The sequence below is a fragment of the Triturus cristatus genome, chromosome 1_1, assembly GCF_964204655.1.
Source record: "Triturus cristatus chromosome 1_1, aTriCri1.1, whole genome shotgun sequence".
Classification (NCBI taxonomy): domain Eukaryota; kingdom Metazoa; phylum Chordata; class Amphibia; order Caudata; family Salamandridae; genus Triturus; species Triturus cristatus.
In genome coordinates this window covers 464,001,143-464,019,740 of record NC_140579.1, presented here as the reverse complement: position 1 = coordinate 464,019,740, position 18,598 = coordinate 464,001,143, and the positions used below count along the sequence as shown (strand labels likewise).

General features: G+C 47.2%; 1 protein-coding gene across 1 annotated transcript in view; it reads left to right on the top strand.

Moving 5' to 3' along the window:
- The window catches only part of LOC146870428 (uncharacterized), a 407,076-nt gene that overhangs the window by 248,920 nt on the left and 139,558 nt on the right, over positions 1 to 18,598 (top strand). The window lies entirely within an intron of this gene.

The window sequence follows — 18,598 nt, the reverse complement described above, 5'->3', positions numbered from 1 at the left end:
TAGATACTTCTAACTTGAGATTCTTCACCTTAATTCTAAGTTGCCATGTGCCAAACATGATCCAGAGAATTTTCCGGTAGTTCTCTTGCACTGTTGTAGATGGTGCCCAGTGCCTCCACAATAACTCCATACCGCGACAGAAGTGAAGGTCATGACCTGTCACAAAAGCGCTACACCTAATGTTGCCTGATTTCTTTCCACTCGCAATTTGTCAGTTTTTGGTTGACTTTAAAAGTAACAGACACTGTGTCTGGGACAATGTCTGTCCTGAAAATGATAGGATTCAAGCCATGTAATAAGTGCAGGAAGTTCACTGATCCTCACCTGTGCTTTTAGTGCAAAGGGATCCAGTCATTACTAAAGTTCTGTGACAAATGTGCCCTCTGTCTATCTGAGAGTGGGTGGAGAAACTCTGTATCAATGAACATTTGAAGAGGTCGTGGACAAAAAAAAAGGGATCCGGCCTCATGTTGTTGAGCCCTTTGCTCTCCCGTTCAAGTAGTCTGTCCTGCACCAACTCCCATTCTCGCTCGAAGTTTCTAGTAAGTTGAAGATACTCCATAAGTGTAAGAAGGCTAAACAAGATTTGACTAAAGCTTGCCACTCAAAATCAAGCTAGAAGGAGAAAGTGTGTCCCTCAAAGGACCGTACTAGACAGTTGAATGTCTCAGTGGGCAGTCCTTCTGCTTCAGTTGACTGTACGGGACACGTGCCTCTGCCATTTCCGACACCAGTCCATTCATCCTCTGTGGTTCCAAGGCCCATAGCAGTATGACACTTATGCCAACTATGCTGGTGGTGGCCCAGGACCTGATCCTGGTATCTGACCCAGAGCCATCGTCGGCTGGCTCCATGCCTATGTCACCCTATGAAATGACAAAGGTGCAACCAGACTCTTATCCTTGACCTCTGCCTAAATGCCACTGCTGTCAGAGGCTGGAGGTCTTATTTGGATCCAAATTTGATGTGATTCAAGGTATGCAAACTATTCCCTGTGACTTTGATCATTATCGAAAAGGTGTACAAACTGACTTGATTTCCCCACCCACTCGCCCCACCCCTGCCTCTCCCCCCAAATATCCCCTTCCAAATACTGTAGTGATGATGGGTTATCCTTCAAAAATGCCAGTTGACTAGATACATCCCAATAGACTGAACTAGAATCTCCAGCTGGGCCACCAATGGAAGAAAGTGACTTTTTCTCTGTATTTGTGCGAAGAGCAGCAGAATTGTTGGATTTGAAGTTATCTACTGTAGAAACGAAGGCTAAATTGTTAACTACTATCCTTACCAAGTCAACTTCTTATGAGCTAATAGTGCCATTAGATGAGGCTCTTAAGAACACCCTTATGACCTTTTCACAAGCAATGCTCATTTAGAGGAAATGGGGTGTATTTTGGCTTTTCTGTTTTCAGTTTCTATTTTTTATAAAATTCAGTTTTTTATGTGTGTGTTTTCCAGTCATTTCAATACCTTAACAAAAACCAGTGGTGATCAGTGGTTACACATTATTCACCATTGAAAACAACAAACAGATTTTCTGGTGTTTATGGAATGTTTTGCTTTTATTATGGCTTGCTTTCTGCCAGGGCTGGCTCTAGGGCAGGGCCACTGCTGCAACCGCACTGGATGCTGACTCCAGGGGGCACCGTGTTTGCAGGTTTATTTTCCTTTTAAAAGGACCTGCTGCCACGTTCCGTGCCCCCAGCAATTTCTGGGCAACAATAAAAATGTCATGAAAACACCAGTGATGAATGATCTTCCTGGAGAGAGATCAGAGTTTTATCTAATTGAAGTGTTGACTGATAATAAAATAGCACAGAGGATTTTTATGTCTGCTGCAAAGAAAAAGTACCATGCAGATAACAAAGTGCATATAATGTAAATAAGTCAGTGGGTAACTGCTTTTCTAAGCGACATCCTTTTGTTACTTGCAGTTTAAGTTAAAATCCTAATGTAGAACAGTGAATTATTAACTGTCATCAAAGAACTACAGGCACACTGCAAAGTGTAGATTAGAGCATAGATTAATGCTGCAAAAGGGTACGTTTGGGAAGAAATTAATTCTTATTATTAACGAGAACCCCCAACTGTGATCCGTTTTCAGTTCAGAATGTGTGCTTCTCCAGAACGAGCACTCTTAAACCATACTGCCTACCAGTATGGATGATATGTCATTCCTACACCTTCTGGTCCTCAAGCTCACATAACATCTATACACTGATTTACACACATATGGTTTATTGTCTGTGTAATGTGTGTGTGATGCAAACTGCTCTGACACCTACACTCGCGCTATATAACGAATTAAATGCATCTGAAAGAGAGTGGCTATGGAGACTTGAGGGGCACTGTTAAAAGGTGGTGATGGATTCCGTGAGGGAATCCATGGTGGAGGTGGTGACCACCTCCACCATGGATGGAGGAGCGTCCACAAACATTGTTGCGCCGGGCACCACCAGTGCTTTCTGTACTGATAGTGCATGGTATATTGACAGTGTATGTACATTGTATATGAGGTCCAAATACATTTTTATAAATCAAATTTATTTTAGTACACCATGCAATACTTCTTCAGTGAGTCTTTGGTCATGCGCGCTCGCTCTTTCCTTCCCATGTAAACTTTTATCTGTGAAAAGGGCTTCTCAACATTAGCACGACAGGCGATGCCAAAACAGCCAGTAATTTGCTAGCTGACATAGTTTTTCAAGCCATATTGGTAAACCTGAAGATTGTGATTCTTTGGGATAAGTTCTGCGACATATGCATCAAACTGGGCGCATATGCCCACAGAGTTAAGGAAGCGGTCAAAAATGAAGAATTAATTTTCAAAGACCAGAGAAAATTCCTCTTTACGCAAGAGATCTAGACCTTGTACAAAGTACCACAGTGAGGCTTTAAAGACTTCAAATGTCATGGTTGGTGAAGGGACATTTCTATGAATCATTGCAAGCCATTTCTCATGCATTGTAAAATAACATTTCCTGAATTGCTCCTCAACATTTCTTTGCTTACCTACTGGCAAGCATTCTAACACGGAACATGTTGCAGTGCCCAAGTCACTAAAAGTGTCACCCAGCCTACTCTTAAGGGGATGTTTCACATCTACACCAATTACGCTGAACACTTTCAGACTCTAGTTGTTTAATCATGTCCACTACAGCAGTCATGCTTTCCTGTAACAATCTTAGAATGCAGTACAGTGTGCTTTTTTCACACCGCTATTAATATGCCACCGAAGATCCTCACATTTCTTGCCTTTGGAATCATCGCTAAGCAAAAATGTTGTAAACTGTCCCCACATTGATAATATAGCATTCACGGCCTTTAGGACAGTGAACCACTGACTAAATGGCACAGTTGGGATAACTATTTCTTTGATGCCACACAAAGCACAAAATGAGAAATATTTGCATTTTAGTTCCTGCGCATAATGAAACAGTGCACCAGATTGGACTACAAAGTCGGTAGCATTCTTCAATAACTGTGAATATTGTAAAGATGCTTCCAGCATACCATTTATCAAGTTTTCATACAGGGACGCACTTCAGCTTCCCTGTATCGATTTTTACAGGTCATCACCAAACTTTTTCGTATACGTAGCTGAATCACTGCAAATACAAACCATATCATGCCAATCTTTGTTGAACTTGGTAAGAACTTTTTGCAGCAGCATTCCTTTTTTAAAAAATAAATACATTTTTAAACATTTTATTTTTGTCCTCATAACACCATGGTTACTGCAAACTGGGCCGATTTGGGGGAAAAACACCCTCGATCCTTCTATGCTCCAAGCAGTTACGTACAGCGCCTTCCACGGCACCCAAACTGTCCTTCTTAAAAGGGGGGAAGTGGCACAGCCTCCATACCGCCCCTAATCCATGGCTTGATGTAATCATTAGACTAGTTTTTCCGAATTTGTTACCGATGATTAACTTTCAATCCAACCAATTGAAAAAGGGCTCCCACACTTCTGCCGATAAACTTTTGTCACCTTTAATGTCTAATCTACATGTCCATTTAACCGCATTCAACCAAGTTATAACATTGGGTGGTTGAGGGTCTAACCAATGTTTGCATATTTCCCTCCTAGCCAGAAGAATTAAATAAAACAGTAGGCCCCGCTGTTTAAATATTAAAGGATGGGAGTGGGATACATAGTTCACTCCTAGGAGTACCATAGTTTCTGTTAGGTATATTTTCTCCCAGCATGGTCCTTATATTGTTTTCCACAGAGCTCCAGAAATCCTTTAACACTGGACATGTAAAAAAGACATGCAGATCATTTGCCTTGAGGTGGTTGCACCTTTTACATCTTTGCACTGGCTGTTGCACAAATTTCAATAATCTATATGGTGTCCAATATAGCCTATGAATGACAAAAAAATGTTGACGTTTGAGACTGGCTGGGGTAACAATGGCATATAGGAGTTTAACTGAGTCAATCCACAGAGAATTCACACTGCCCTCCTGCAGCACCCCTGTCCAGACCTCGGATAAATCTTGCATTTTCTCCTCCTCTGCCCCCAAAAAGTGTCTGTACCATATTGCTACTTCTTTGGCTTTCTGGCAAGGGTCCTGTATTAAGGTTTCAAAGTCCCAGTTACCACCAACTTCGTCTCCTACAGTCGCAACCCATGAAGTAAGCTGTAGGTATTTAAACCTTGAGAGCCTGCTGCCTGTCTTTTTAAAAAAAAAATATTTTTTTTTATTGACTTAAAATCATCAATGAGACTACCAAAAAGAGTATTACCTGCTGTTCCTCAATTGAAGGAGAAAAATGGTGAATCAACAAGAGGGCTGGATTAGACTACATGCACAATGTGTGCGAAGTTGGTAATCCTGTTGTTGGATATTAATGCCCTCACACACCCTTTCAGGTGTCATGCTTCATCATCTGGGCTGCTCCTCAAAAAGGGCCACATCTACATCAACCAGGCCCCCATACCCGCACTTCACCAAACGGCTGTTGGATTGAAGAACTCCGATAAAGTGCCCCTTTTTAGGGAGCCCGTTAGGCATTGCACCGCCGGCCCGACGAGGAGCAGCCCAGATGATGAAGCATGACACCTGAAAGGGTGTGTGAGGGCATTAATATCCAACAAAAGGATTACCAACTTCGCACACATTGTGCATGTAGTCTAATCCAGCCTTCTTGTTGATTCACCATTTTTCTCCTTCAATTGAGGAACAGCAGGTAATACTCTTTTTGGTAGTCTCACTGTCGGGGCACTCTACCTGACTGGACCTCCCACTCCCCTGGGAGCGGAAATAGCCCCCTTTGTCCCCCTTATTTGTAATCAATTAAAATCATCAATACAATATCAAAATGACATTCAAGGATCACTTAAGCTATACAATTGCTACTAGCATATAATAGGCTTCAACCGACCCGGGGGTCCACGAGCCGGGCTCTTCCCATTGCCATTTCTTCTTTTGGAGAACTACATATTTCACCTCTAAAGGTGTTCCATCTTCCCCACTTCTTGTCCCATTTCTTAGGGCAACCTCTTAGTTTATTTCTGCCACCCACCCGACTGTCAATGGCGGCACTCTGGATCCCCAATGCATCGCAATTGCTCGTTTCACCAGCAGGCATCCCAAAGCCACCCATTGCTGCTCTATGTCCGTTAAGTCTGTGGCCTCCCAACTGTTCAAGAGCCCCAACCTAGGTGACAGCGAAATATGTTTACCCAGTGTATCAGTCATTTTTTGGGTGGCCCTAGCCCACAGGGGCCGTATGTGTGGACAGTCCCAAAGGATGTGGTAAAAGGTACCCGCCTGGCCACATCCCCTTACGCACATTTCATCGAGGCGTCTACCGATCTTGGCCAGAAGGACTCCGGACATGTAGGATCTATGTAATATTTTTAACTGTATCAGGCGAAAGCAGTGACTTATCGCCGTCTCCCTGGGGGACATCAGCGCAGTCTGCCAGTCTTCATCATCCAACTGTCCAATGTCGTATTGCCAATGACTCGCAGGGCCTGAAAAGAATCGGGCAGATTGTTGCAAAGTTTACGGTATGTGCAGGATATGGCTTTCTTCAGTAGCGGTTCAGAAAGCAATCTGTCCTCCATGGGAGATGAGTCTGGGAGGGAAGGAAGGTCTGGCACTTGTGTGAGAATAGCTTGCCTAATCTGTAGATAGCGGAAGATCTCACCTTGTGCGAGAGCATACTTCTGTTGCAGGTCTGAAAAGGTGAGAAGTTTCCCCTTGCGTACTAAATCTCCCAACGTGGTGATGCCAATGATGTCCCATTTGTCAAATCCCGCGTGGAAGCAAAGAGAGTCCAACCTCTGCGAGGACCACAGCGGCGTAGCTTTTGTAAATTTGTTGGCCCACCCCAAACGTTTATTAGCCCTGTGCCAAATGGCTACCCTCTGTGCCATTGGTCCTAGATAGCGTTTTTTCCGGGTCTTGCTGTAAAGTGCGCCCAAATACCCTTCATGGCCCCTCTGATAGTGTTCAAGGTGAAAGGCTGGGTTGGTAGGGGATCCGTAGAGCCATTGATTTATGGCCACCAGTTGAGAGGCCCAATAGTAGAGACGTAAATCTGGAAGAGCAAATCCCCCCTCATACCACCCGTTTGTAAGCTTTTGGAGAGCAATATGAGGCGCCTTCCCATTCCAGAGCAAGAGACGGAGTTCCCCTTCTAGGGTGTTAAAATAGGAGTCTGCGATTGTGAAGGGGCAATTTTGGAGTACATATAAGAATCTAGGAAGCGCTAGCATTTTAAATCAGGCCGCTCTGCCGAGGAGGGACAGGGGCAAGGACCTCAGTGCGTAACATCTTCTTGTAGTCTTTTGAGAGGGCCCAAAAGATTGTGTTTATAGAACAATTTAGGATTTGGTATGATAAAAATGCCGAGGTACTTAAAGCCCTCCGAGGCCAGTTTGATGGTGTGACCACGAGGCTGTTGGGGTGGGGGGCCATGCAATACATATAAGACCGACTTGGACCAACTAATGGAGTAGCCGGCATATTTGCAGAAATTAGTAATGACATTTAGCAAGCTATTTATGGATGCTTGAGGGGAAGCTAAATAAATAAGGATGTCATCTGCATATAATGAGATTTTATCCTCGCTCCACTTTAATCCTCGAATAGAGGCGTCTCGACGTATCCAGTGGGCTAGCGGTTCTAAGGTTAGCGCAAACAGTAGTGGGGACAGGGGGCAACCTTGCCTGGTCCCTCTTCGCAGTGTGAATGAGCGTGATGTATGGTTGTTCACTCTGACCTGTCCCAGCAAATCCGTATACAACAGGGCCACCCACTGTCGAAATCTCGGGCCAAATCCGAATCTAGTCAGTACCTCAAAGATAGGGCCATTCAATCGAATCAAACGCCATGGTGGCGTCAAGAGACAGCACCACCGCGTCTTCCTGCAAATAAGGCTGCCGCCCCAGGACATTGTGGACCCGGCGAATATTCAAGGCGGTATCTCGACCCGGTATAAAACCCGATTGGTCCTCGTGGACCAAAGAGGGGAGGACTGTGAGTAGTCGGGTCGCGAGAAGTTTGGCTAAGACCTTGGTCTCAGCACTAATCAATGAGATAGGTCTGTAGGAGCTACACTCGGTCGCAGGTTTGCCCGGTTTGTGGAGGACCACTATGGAGGCCAGTCTTTGATCTAGGGGCAGAACCCTTTTTCTCGACTCTCCTCAAACATATTTTAGGGCTGCTTTATCTGCGTCTGCAAGCGTGGGCAAAGTCATCTCCTCCTGGAGCTGGCGAGAGTCCTCTGAGGTGTATTCTGTTCTAGAGGCGTACACCTCCAGGTGATCCGCGAATGTTTCCGCGATGTTCTGAGGATCTAATATTTGCCTGTCATCCGCCCTCGAGAGTATCGGGACCCATCTAGCTCCTTGATCACGTCTTTCCAGCCATGCCAGCATCTTGCCGGCTCTATCTCCAAGCTCGTAGACCCTGTGACGAGTCTGAAGCAGTCTCGTTTGGGCCTTCTCCCGTGCCATAGCTTTGTATTCTAATTGTTTAATCTTGAGCCTATGGGCCGTATCGTCAGTGGGAGCTGTATTGTGTTCACACTCAATGAGGAGCAAATCACTTTCCAACTGAACCAACTGCTCATTATGATTACGGAGGTATCAGACCTTGAAGGCCAGAGCCCGCCCCTTGATGACTGCTTTGTACGCCTCCCATAGTGTGTTAGCTGAGTCCACCGATCCCACATTTTCAGTGAAATAGTGTTCTGTATGTTCAGCCAGATCTTCTCTGATGTCTGGAATTTTGAGAAGCCACGGGCTAAAGATTATGGGGCCTCGAGTGACCCGCTGGCGATAGGTGAGCTCGATGCTAAGCGGGGAGTGGTCAGAGATACCCCGTGGGAGTCCCATGAGATGTTGAAAGTGGCCAATATCCACGGAGGAGGTGAGGAAATAATCAATGCGATACATGCTATTATGGGCATTGGAATAGTGTGTGAAGTGGGATGCGCCTGGGTTCAACAGTAGCCATAAGTCCTCCAGTTCCATTGTGTGAGCAAAGTCAGCGAGTCCAGTCCTATGGCGGGGGGATAGTCGCTGAGGGTGCCTGTCGAGCACATCGTCCATCGTCATGTTAAAGTCACCTCCCAGTATAAGAGTGCCCTGGGGGAGATCAACCAGCACCTTACCCAGATCCCGCAGGGCCAGCTTTCCCAGCGCTGGTGGGAGATAGGCCAAAATTATATTCAGTGGTTTGCCTTCCCAGATTGCCTCCAGAACTGCAATTTGTCCCTGGGGGTCAGCCCCAGTGTTAGTGGGTGTAAGCACCAAGTTTTTCCTAATGAGAATGCCCGTACCTCTGGACCCAGATGTGAACCCAGCATGTACCATGAGTTTGTAGCCCCAGCGATGGAGAGCTTTGCAACTATTCCCAACCAGATGTTTTTCCTGCAATAAGACCAGGTCCGGTGAATGTCTTTTAAGATATTGCAGGACCACCCCTCTCTTTATTTTACTACCCAGTCCATTTTCATTACACATCATGATCCATAGTGTTCTTTCCAGGGAGTCTGTCATATGTGAGGTTTAGAAGGAATCGATCTGGACAAACCTAGTGGTGGCAGCGACACCCCCCCAGCGGCACCTCGTGGGAGAGCGGAAGACACATATGTTGTTAGTGTAGTGGAAGTCTGACTCGTCTGTCCCAGAAGGCCACAAGCACCGTCCCGGGACCTCTGAGGCCAACGAAACCCTACTCTATGGGATGCTCTGCTCAAAAAGAAAACTCTAACTGTAACAACCACCTCTCCCCTCTTCGCCCCCTCCCAAAACTCCCCTCCCTGCCCCCCTGCCTGTGGATTTCGAACTATCCACTCCCCAACAAGGCAGAGTGCCTGTCGCCCACCCAACCATTTGCGGGGTACCTGGTTAGCCACCTCCGTCCCTCGCCTTACCAATGTGATAGTATCATAGTATATTCAAACTTTATTTATAGTAGGCCAGACTTCTTCCATGTTCCAGGGTATATCTTTAGCCTTGGTGCGTGTGCAAGAGTTGTCAGGAGCACAAACCTGTGCAGGTAGGAAAGTCACGGCCACCTCGGGATTTGGCACATTAAGAAAAAAAGACCCTAGATCAGCTGCTTCAGTGACCAGAGACCATGGGGGGATGGGTCCTCTAGGTTCTACCTGCCGAAGTCAATGTGCCTCGTCGACTTCGCCCCCGGGATGACGTTCCTTCGTTGTTGGAGGGGCCCGCTGGTTGTTAGTGGGGCCACCAGTTCTTCTGCTATCCGTTCGTCTCCCCACTCGACGCCATCCCTCTATCCAGTCCCAGGATTCCTCTGGAGACAGAAAAAACCACGCCTTACCATCTGCTTCCACCCTTAGTTTAGCAGGGAAGAGCATCGAGTATTTTATGTTCTTGTCCCTTAGGGCCTTTTTGACTTCAAAGAAACTGCGCCGTCGTGCCTGAACTCTAACGGTGAAGTCCGGAAAAAAGGTGATAAGCGCATCTTCGGGTTTCATTGGGGGTCCAGCACGTGCCGTTTGCAAAATCACGTCTCTGTCCCGAAAGTTAAATACCCTTGCAATTATGGGCCTTGGATGAGCCCCGGGCTTGGGACGACCCCCGGGGACTCTATGGGCCCTTTCGATGGAAAAATAACTGGAGAGGCGCTTGGGCTGAAGTTTATTAAGTATTAGGTCTTTTACAAAAAGGTCCACTGCTGGCCCTTCCAACTCTCCGGGACCCCCAAAATATGGATGTTATTCCGTCTTGCCCTCCCTTCATAATCGTCTAAGAGTTCACCCATTTTCTTTTGTTGGTCTCTGAGCTGGGCCACTTGTTGTTGAAGAGCAGAGGTGTCGGACATGAGGGCTGACGTTTTGATCTCCACATCTTTAACTTTAGAGTCCATCTTTCTGAGATCTGCACGTAGAAGGGAGACTTCTATATTGACTGAATCAATTCGCGTTTCTAAGAATGTCCGCACCCCGGCTATAGCCTCCATAACATCTTCCAAGGTGAGAGTTTTGACCTGGGGAAGAGACTGTGAGGACCTAGGGTCTCCCTCTGATGCCATCCCGCTGTTTTCCCCTTGCTTGTTCCAGGCAAACTTAGCGAGTTGTTTTTGTGCATTAGATTTTAGCCCCCTGTTCGTGGCCATCAGTAATGATTTAGGGGCAGAGTTAAATGGAAACACACCTGTAATGGCCACCGCCTGCGCAGGGGAAGAATTGTACCCCCACCGGACTGTCGGTTTTCTAGGTGGATCTGTTTGGCCAGAGCTAGGGAGGCTGTTTCTCTGTCGGGAAGTCACCCGTAGGGTCTGGTGTAGAAAGGTTCAACGCCCTCACTTCCACGTCTCTGTATGATGGTCCTCACTGTCTCCACATCCGGATCTCTCCAAACATTTATATGCTGGCACCGCTCCTGATTGGATGTGATGGGGAGGAGCCCCTTCCACCCCAGTCGCGTGGTTCTTTAATCCAGAGCCCTTTGCGGTCCGAGATGAGGAGATGGCCTATGTTCTGGAGTCTGCCTGGATTGAGTGGATGTCCCCCTTTCCTCCTGTCTATGGCCACTTGCGTCTGTATAAATGTCGCCCCCGTGCCCCAACTTGGGCCACTTTACTTTCCTCGGCTGTAGCGCCTCGTTTTTTGGAGCCGCAAGAGTCAATCAATCATGGGGGGAGTGCGCGCCAATCTCGCAAGACAGGCCGTTAATTAGGGACCTCACACAGGCGGGAGCCGACCGCTGCGCCGCATCCACCTTTCAGCCGATTTGCTGTCTGTTTCACCAGCCCCCAGGCAGCACCTCCTCACTCCTGCCTTGCTGTGGCCACCAGGGGACACCCACACGATGGAGACTGCAAAATGGTGTCGCCTTGTGTTTAGGGGCCAAGGGATTCAACCAGTCTTGGTTGAATCGCCACAACTGCCCCCCAGCCGATGGCCGATCTATTATCCACACGTCGCCAGCCCCCAGACTGCTCCTCCTCACCTCTGCTGTGTTGCGACCGCCAAGGGACATCCACACGGGGGAGACTGTATAAATTCGATGTCCGGCCGGTAGGCCCAGAAGTCGAGGACCTCATGTGGGCGCTCCTCCGGCCGGAAAACTCGGCAAACGCGCCTCAGCCGCGGCGCCCTCTCGAGCCGCCCAGCACCGCTCCCGTTCCTCTGCTCCTTCACCTCGACTCACAGGGGCCCCCCGGCAAGCGTCGAGATCCTCCGCAGTCCAGGAATCTCGCCCCCGAGACCCGATGGCAGGGGTCTACGGGTCTAGCCCCGGGACTGCATCCCGACCGCCATCTTGGATTCTCCGGAGCCCAGCAGAGCGAGCACCCGCCTCCGGATTAAGAGGGTTGTCCCGACCTTGCGGGCCGATCTGTGGACTTAGACTGGATCCAGGAGAGATCCCCGGTGGCTTGGGGAAATCTCCGTAGCTTTGGGCGGATATTAGGGCCGGATAATGCGGCGAGGGCACGGAGCTGCTTCAGCAAGCGTCCATTCCCTTCGGTCGCCACCCACGCCCCCCGGCTCAAAACTTCCCATGGGACCAAAGCACCTACTATTATTAAGTCACCCCATTTTTTAACTCCTGCCTGCTTTAATGGTAGGCTCAGAGCATTCTTCAGGCATTCCGCTGTCCCTGGGGATTTCCATATTGGGGCAAACTCGGAAAAGTAGCAGATCTTAAGAATTCGTCTCACTGCCAACCAGAGACTTAATGCTGCTTTCAGATTGTGCCCCATGTAGTGTTCTCAGGTTCTCCCACCAACATACAGAAGTTCTCCCATTGAAAGGCTATACAGTAAAGCCTGATATCTGGTAATGCGAGTCCCCTCTTTTTTAAGGCATCTTCTGAGTTTTTTCCAGGGCAACCGTATCCCCGGGGAAGCCCAAATAAATCTGGAAATCTTCCCTTGGATTTTTGTAATTTCCTCTTTGGGAAAACTAAGTGGTATACAGTTAAAAAGGTAAGTTAGTTTTGGTAGGACTGACATTTTGATCAAATTAATCCTCCCATATATAGACAGTGGTAGGTTTTTCCACCTGGCTAAATTCCTGTCTACTTCCTTCATAACACGCCCCAAATTTAGGGGGATCTCGTCTTATCTTCTCAACAATTATTATCCCCAAATATTTAATTTCAGGACAGACTCTACCTCCCCATCCATCCATATTCCAACACAGTACCTCTGTTTTCACTAAGTTATCAAGATATCCTGAAAATAGGCCAAATTCAGCAGTCAGATGTTCTATTCTTGAAAGTGTTTTGTGGGATCAGAAGTGTAAACTGCAAAATCGTCTGCATATAATGCTATTTTACTACGAGTCGGAAGTTGGTTGATGGGAATGAACTTATCTATCCTTAATTTGTGTGCGAGTGGTTCCATATATATATCGACACGAAGGGGGGACAGGGGGCAACCCTGTCTCGTCCCCCTCCTAATTTTGAATCCTCTAGTTAAAACCCCATTCAGCAGAATTTTAGCTGTGGGTTTCTCATATAGCATTTGGACTGCCCGGATAAAATTAGAGCTAAATCCCATTGTGTCTAGAACGGCCCACAAGAATGAACAGCAAACCCGATCAAAAGCTTTGGCGGCGTTTATTCTGATCACCGCCAACGGGATTGATCTTTCAACCGCTAAATCAATAGTTCCTATTAATGAAATTGTTAGATCTTGTATCTGTCTCCTGGGGACAAACCCTTTCTGGTCGGGATGTATCAATTGTGTTGCCACCTTGGCCAATCTCCCCGCCAATATAGCAGTATATATTTTTAGATCAACATTTAATAAGGAGATAGGACGATACGAATCAGGGTTTTTCGGATCCTTAGCTGGTTTTAAAATTAACATAATAGCCTCATTCCAGGAATTTGGAATTTTCTCCTCCTCCTTATATATAGCATTGAAAAGGGACGTCATTTCTGGGGCTATCTCTTCTAATATCAACTTGTAAACCTCAGCCGGAACTGAGTCGGGGTCTGCCACCTTACCGTTCTTCATATGCTTTAATTGTTCTCTTATTTCCACCTCAGAGATCGTGGAATTCATCCTATCTCTCTCTTTTGCTGTTAAGACCGGGAGACCGATATTACTCAGCCAGCTCTTTAGGGCCTCTGCATCTGGTCTTTCTGACTCTCAGTAGAGTTCTGAGAAGTGTTACCAATCTTTGTTAGATACATCCCCCTGAGGAGTTATGACCATCTCTATGATGTGATTTCTTTCCCAGTCTGCCCTCGCCTTCCAGGCTAAGAGAGCTCCTGCTTTTTCTCCGTACTCAAAGGGCTGCTTACAACTTGCCTCCCATCTTTCCCTGCTCTTTGTATCCAGTTTCATCCTATAGCACAATCTAGCTTCATCCAGCTTTTTTGCTGTCTCGTCCTCACAATATGCATCTTGCTGCACCCTCCCTTCCAAAATCCCTATCTCTTCCTCCAATTTTTGTAATTCAGCTCGTTCCTCTTTATTCTTATATGAGGCCAGGTTTTGCAATACCCCTCTGATATAGGCCTTATAGGTGTCCCAAACGACACCAATTGATGCAGAGTTAGCATTAATAGAAAATAATTCCACCGTTTTCTCCTTCAGTGTGGCAGCAGCTCTTGGATCTGATAGAATTGCTCTCTTCAATGTCCATCTACCACATTTCCATGCACTGATCTCACCCAGTGTAATGCTAACCATACTATGGTCCGAAATATGTCCAGGGGCTATATGGACCTCCTTTTTTTTTCCCTGCCCATTCTCTATCAACCAGAATATAATCTAACTGGGAAAAAGAATGATACTTCTTACTGTGGAAGGTATAAGCCCTTTTTCCCTTCATTAGATGTCTCCAGGCGTCCACCATTCCCAGCTCTAGAAGCATCTGTTTAAGGGCCTGCCTTGTTTTCGGTGCTTGGGCCTGGACCCCCCTCCTGCTCGTTGATCTATCCACTATTGGATCTAACAGTGTATTGAAATCTCCTCCTATCACTATAGGAGATGATTTCTCTACCAACCTCAGATGCAGATCCACTAGATATTGGGGGTCGTCCGTATTTGGACCATAGAATCCAACACATATAAACTCTATGCCTAAACATTTAAGTGTGGCCATCAGCCACCTCCTGAATCGTCAGTGCTAGAGGCCATCAAAGCCACTCCTGATCCTTTCCTAACAATTATAGCAACACCTTTTGTATACTCTAATTGGTTAGATGATACATAGCTTTCTATCCAGTTATATTTAGAGAACACCCCTCTATTCTCATCTGCTGTTATATGGGTTTCCTTTATAATACAAACTAGGGCTTTTGAAGCTTCTAGGTATCCCATTACCATCCTCTGTCTATTTTATGATCTTATTCCATTCCATGGTATGATTTTTACTTCGTTACCTCCTCCTGCCATTATTCCCTGTATCGATACCCCTTGTACCACAGGATCTTTAGATTTTTCAGCATCGAATCAGGCCCATATGAGCTATGGGTTACATCGAATCTGTCTAATGAGGACTTATCCAGTATTGGGGTATCTTTCATAGATTCACATGCCTGAATCATTCCCCGTCGCCGAGGCGGGAGTCCACGGTAAATAAAAAGTAGTGCCAAAAGTGTTAGTAGTAGTAGTAGGCCCAAAGAAAAGATTGCAAAATGTGCCGCACCTTCCCTACCAAGACTCTTAGGAATAGGGAGACGAGAGTGCTGTTGTGGCTTAAATCCTCTTCGGCTGAGGAGGATGACAGAGCCTCTACTTCTAGCAAGAGAGCTAGATCGCATGACAGCTCTTCCAGTGAAGGGATGAAACGCCATAAATCTTCCCATTCTACTTCTGATTCTGTTCAGAGGAGTTCCATCATTTCCTCTGAATCAGCGCACTCTCCTCAGGATTCTGCTGTCAAGGACTCTAAAACTGTGAGTAAAAGCCTTTCAAAGTCTCTGGCTTTCTCTCCGTCGACGATTTCTGTCACTTCTTCTACTCCTTCATTGATGGAAACCATCTCGATGACGTCCATTACCTCTCCTATTCTGTCAACGAGGATTACTATCCTGTTAAAAAAGCCCGTCGTCGAGGGATTGTCGACGAAGTCATCATCGACGAAGTCCGCGTCGAAAACCATATCGACGACGATGCCGTCGACGAAGCTTTCGTCGTCGAAGAGAGGTGTCGACGAAGATCTCGTCGACGACGATTCCGCCAGTGAAGAGCCCGTCGACGACGTCGAGCCCGTCGACGTCAAGCCCGTCGACCAAGAACCCGTCGACGAAGACCCCATCGACGACGAGCCCGTCGACCAAGACCCCATCGATGACGATCCCATCGACGATGGCCTCGTCGACGATGAACACTAAAAGCCTGTTGACATCAAAAGTATCCACTGAGAGCCCATCGACGACGATGTCAGGAGATTTGCCTGTTCAGTCTACGACATCTACAATGGCACCCTCTCATTCCACTTCTATTTCCACCAGGAGTTTTCAACTAAAGACTTTTCAAAGGCACGACTGTAGTGATATATCACCGCTTACTCCCTCACATCTCCTGGAAACATATGTGCAGGGTGAGGATGATGACTAGGACGAAGGGCCCTTTGGAATTGCTCGCCATCCTTCTGAACTGCACATCAAATGTCAAGATGACGATGATGATGAGGAAGAGGAGAATTATCAAGAGCATTACTATCAGGAGGACATCATCGTCCCGCATCATAAACCTTACTATAAACAACCTCGTCAGAGCGAGATGTCACATCTGCCTTCAACTCTGATTCAAGACCTGCAAGCCATGCTTGCAGATTATAGACAGCGTTTTCCACCGCAGCCAGTCATTCCGCAGGTTCCGCTCACTGCGCCGCTTCCGGACCCTGTGCCTGTGCCTGAGGATCAAGTCCCAACGCCTCAACTTCCTGATCCTCCACAGGATCCGCGTCAAGCTCAAGATTCAACCTCTGAGGAAGAAGTCGAAGAGGGTGAACTTCCAGATCCAGCAGATCCTTGGGATTCATATATAATCCCTATGTCTTTGCCACCCACCCCTCAACCATCTGATTCGCCCCCAGAGGATATAGGGGGGGGTTTCATAATCTTATGCAGCGGGCCGTGACCAGGTTCCACTTGCCGGTTACCATTGAACAGTCCGACTGTTTTCACCATGATTTTAAGGAGGAGTCAAGGAAGGTCACCAGAGCTATCCCAATCATCGACTACATTTGGAAGGAAGGAGTCAAAATTATGAAAAATCCTGCATCGGTGCCAGCGGTGCTTCCGCGGATAGACAAGAAATACCGTGCTCCGGCCAATAGTCCTTCCTGTCTCATTGGCCATCCTCGGCCAGATTCGGTAATCTCACAGGCAGCCCAACAAAAATCTAAGAATCCGGCAGCACCTATTACTACACCGCAGGATAGGGAGGGGCGACGCTTGGATTTAATTGGCAAGAAATTTTCCTCGATGGCAGCTGCATCCATCAGAGCAGCCAACTCGCTAGCGATAATAGGGCGTTATGACTGCCAGATGTGGTCAGAAATGGCAAGCTTTATTGAGCTAATTCGGAGGACAACAGACAAGATGCTCGGAAGGCTTTGTTGGACGGTGAGCGTGCAGCGTCCGAGACTATCGACTGCGCTTTGGATATTGTCAATACTAATTTCCGCCAGCTGGCTGGTGCAGCCGTACTCAGACGCCAGGGTTGGCTGAGGGCCACCACCTTCAGACCAGAGGTCCAAACGAAGATATTGGATATGGCCTATGATGGCGAATCGTTGTTTGGAAAGCATATAGATGACGCAGTCCAGGCAATAAAGACTGTTACCGATACCGCAAGATCCTTGGGCTCCTTGCAGTACAAACGCGGTACCTTCAGAGGAGCAAGAGGCCGTGGGTTTTCATCCAGAGGAGGGTATCAAACCCAACAGAATAGGTACCAGCCTCAGTATAGACAATCTTATCAGTCCTCGTACAGACAAACCAACACGTCTGGTTTCTCTCGGCAAGGCGGACGAAAAAGGTCGCAGAATCAAGGACAAGACACCACAAGGAAGCAATGATTTCTGCAGGGCGCCTTCCACTCCTTTTCCCCTCCCTGTGGGTGCGAAAATTTCAACTTTTGTGAACAAGTGGCAGGAAATTACGTCGGACCAATGGGTTCTGGACCTGGTACACAACGGTCATACCTTAGAGTTTGTCACTAAGCCACCCACCACACCACCCAAGGGACCCCCTCGTCTTCACTTACTATTCAAAGAAGCTTTAACGATGCTCCTCAAGAATGCAATCGAGAAGGTTCCCGCACTTCAAAAAGGGACGGGTTTCTATTCCCGCTTTTTTCTCATTAAGAAGAAATCAGGGGAGTGGCGTCCGATCTTATACCTATGCAACCTGAACAAATTCCTCAAGAAGCAGGGATTTCGCATGGTCACACTGGCAGAAATTTTAGGTTGTCTCAACGAGGGAGATTTACTAGCTTCTTTGGATATGGAAGACGCTTACTTTCACATCCCAATACATCCGAAGCATCGCAAGTATCTTCGCTTCACTGTGGCTGGCGCCCATTATCAGTTCAAAGTGCTCCAGTATGGGCTAAAATCTGCCCCAAGGATCTTTACGAAGTGCCTAGCTCCTGTGGCGGCAGCGTTACGATCCCAGGGAATCCAAGTCTTCCCGTATTTGGACGATTGGTTACTAAAAGGCCCTTCGGAAAGCTCAGTCAAGACTGCTGTGACAACATCTCTTCGTCTGTTCCACTCTCTGGGGCTTACTGTGAACAGGAGCAAATCTCAGTTACAACCAAGGCAGGTCCTGCCTTTTCTGGGAGCTCTGCTAGATACCGTCCGCTGCAAGGCATTCTTATCTCACGAACGGCAGGTTCGTCTTCAAAAGTTGGCAATCCTGATTTCCAAAAGAAAGTCAGTTTCTGTCCGGATGTTCGCGTCGCTCCTAGGGATGTGCTCTTCTGCAATACACCTCGTCCCTTTGGCACAACTTCGGATGCGACCCCTGCAGGAGAAGTTACACCTTCAGTGGCAGCAGGCTGTGGGTTCCTTCGACGACATCCTCAGAGTCACTCCAGGCATAAAGAGCGCTCTACGTTGGTGGTCCCACATACCCAACTTAGCAGAAGGGCTCACTTTCATACAGAAGGTTCCAGACTTTGT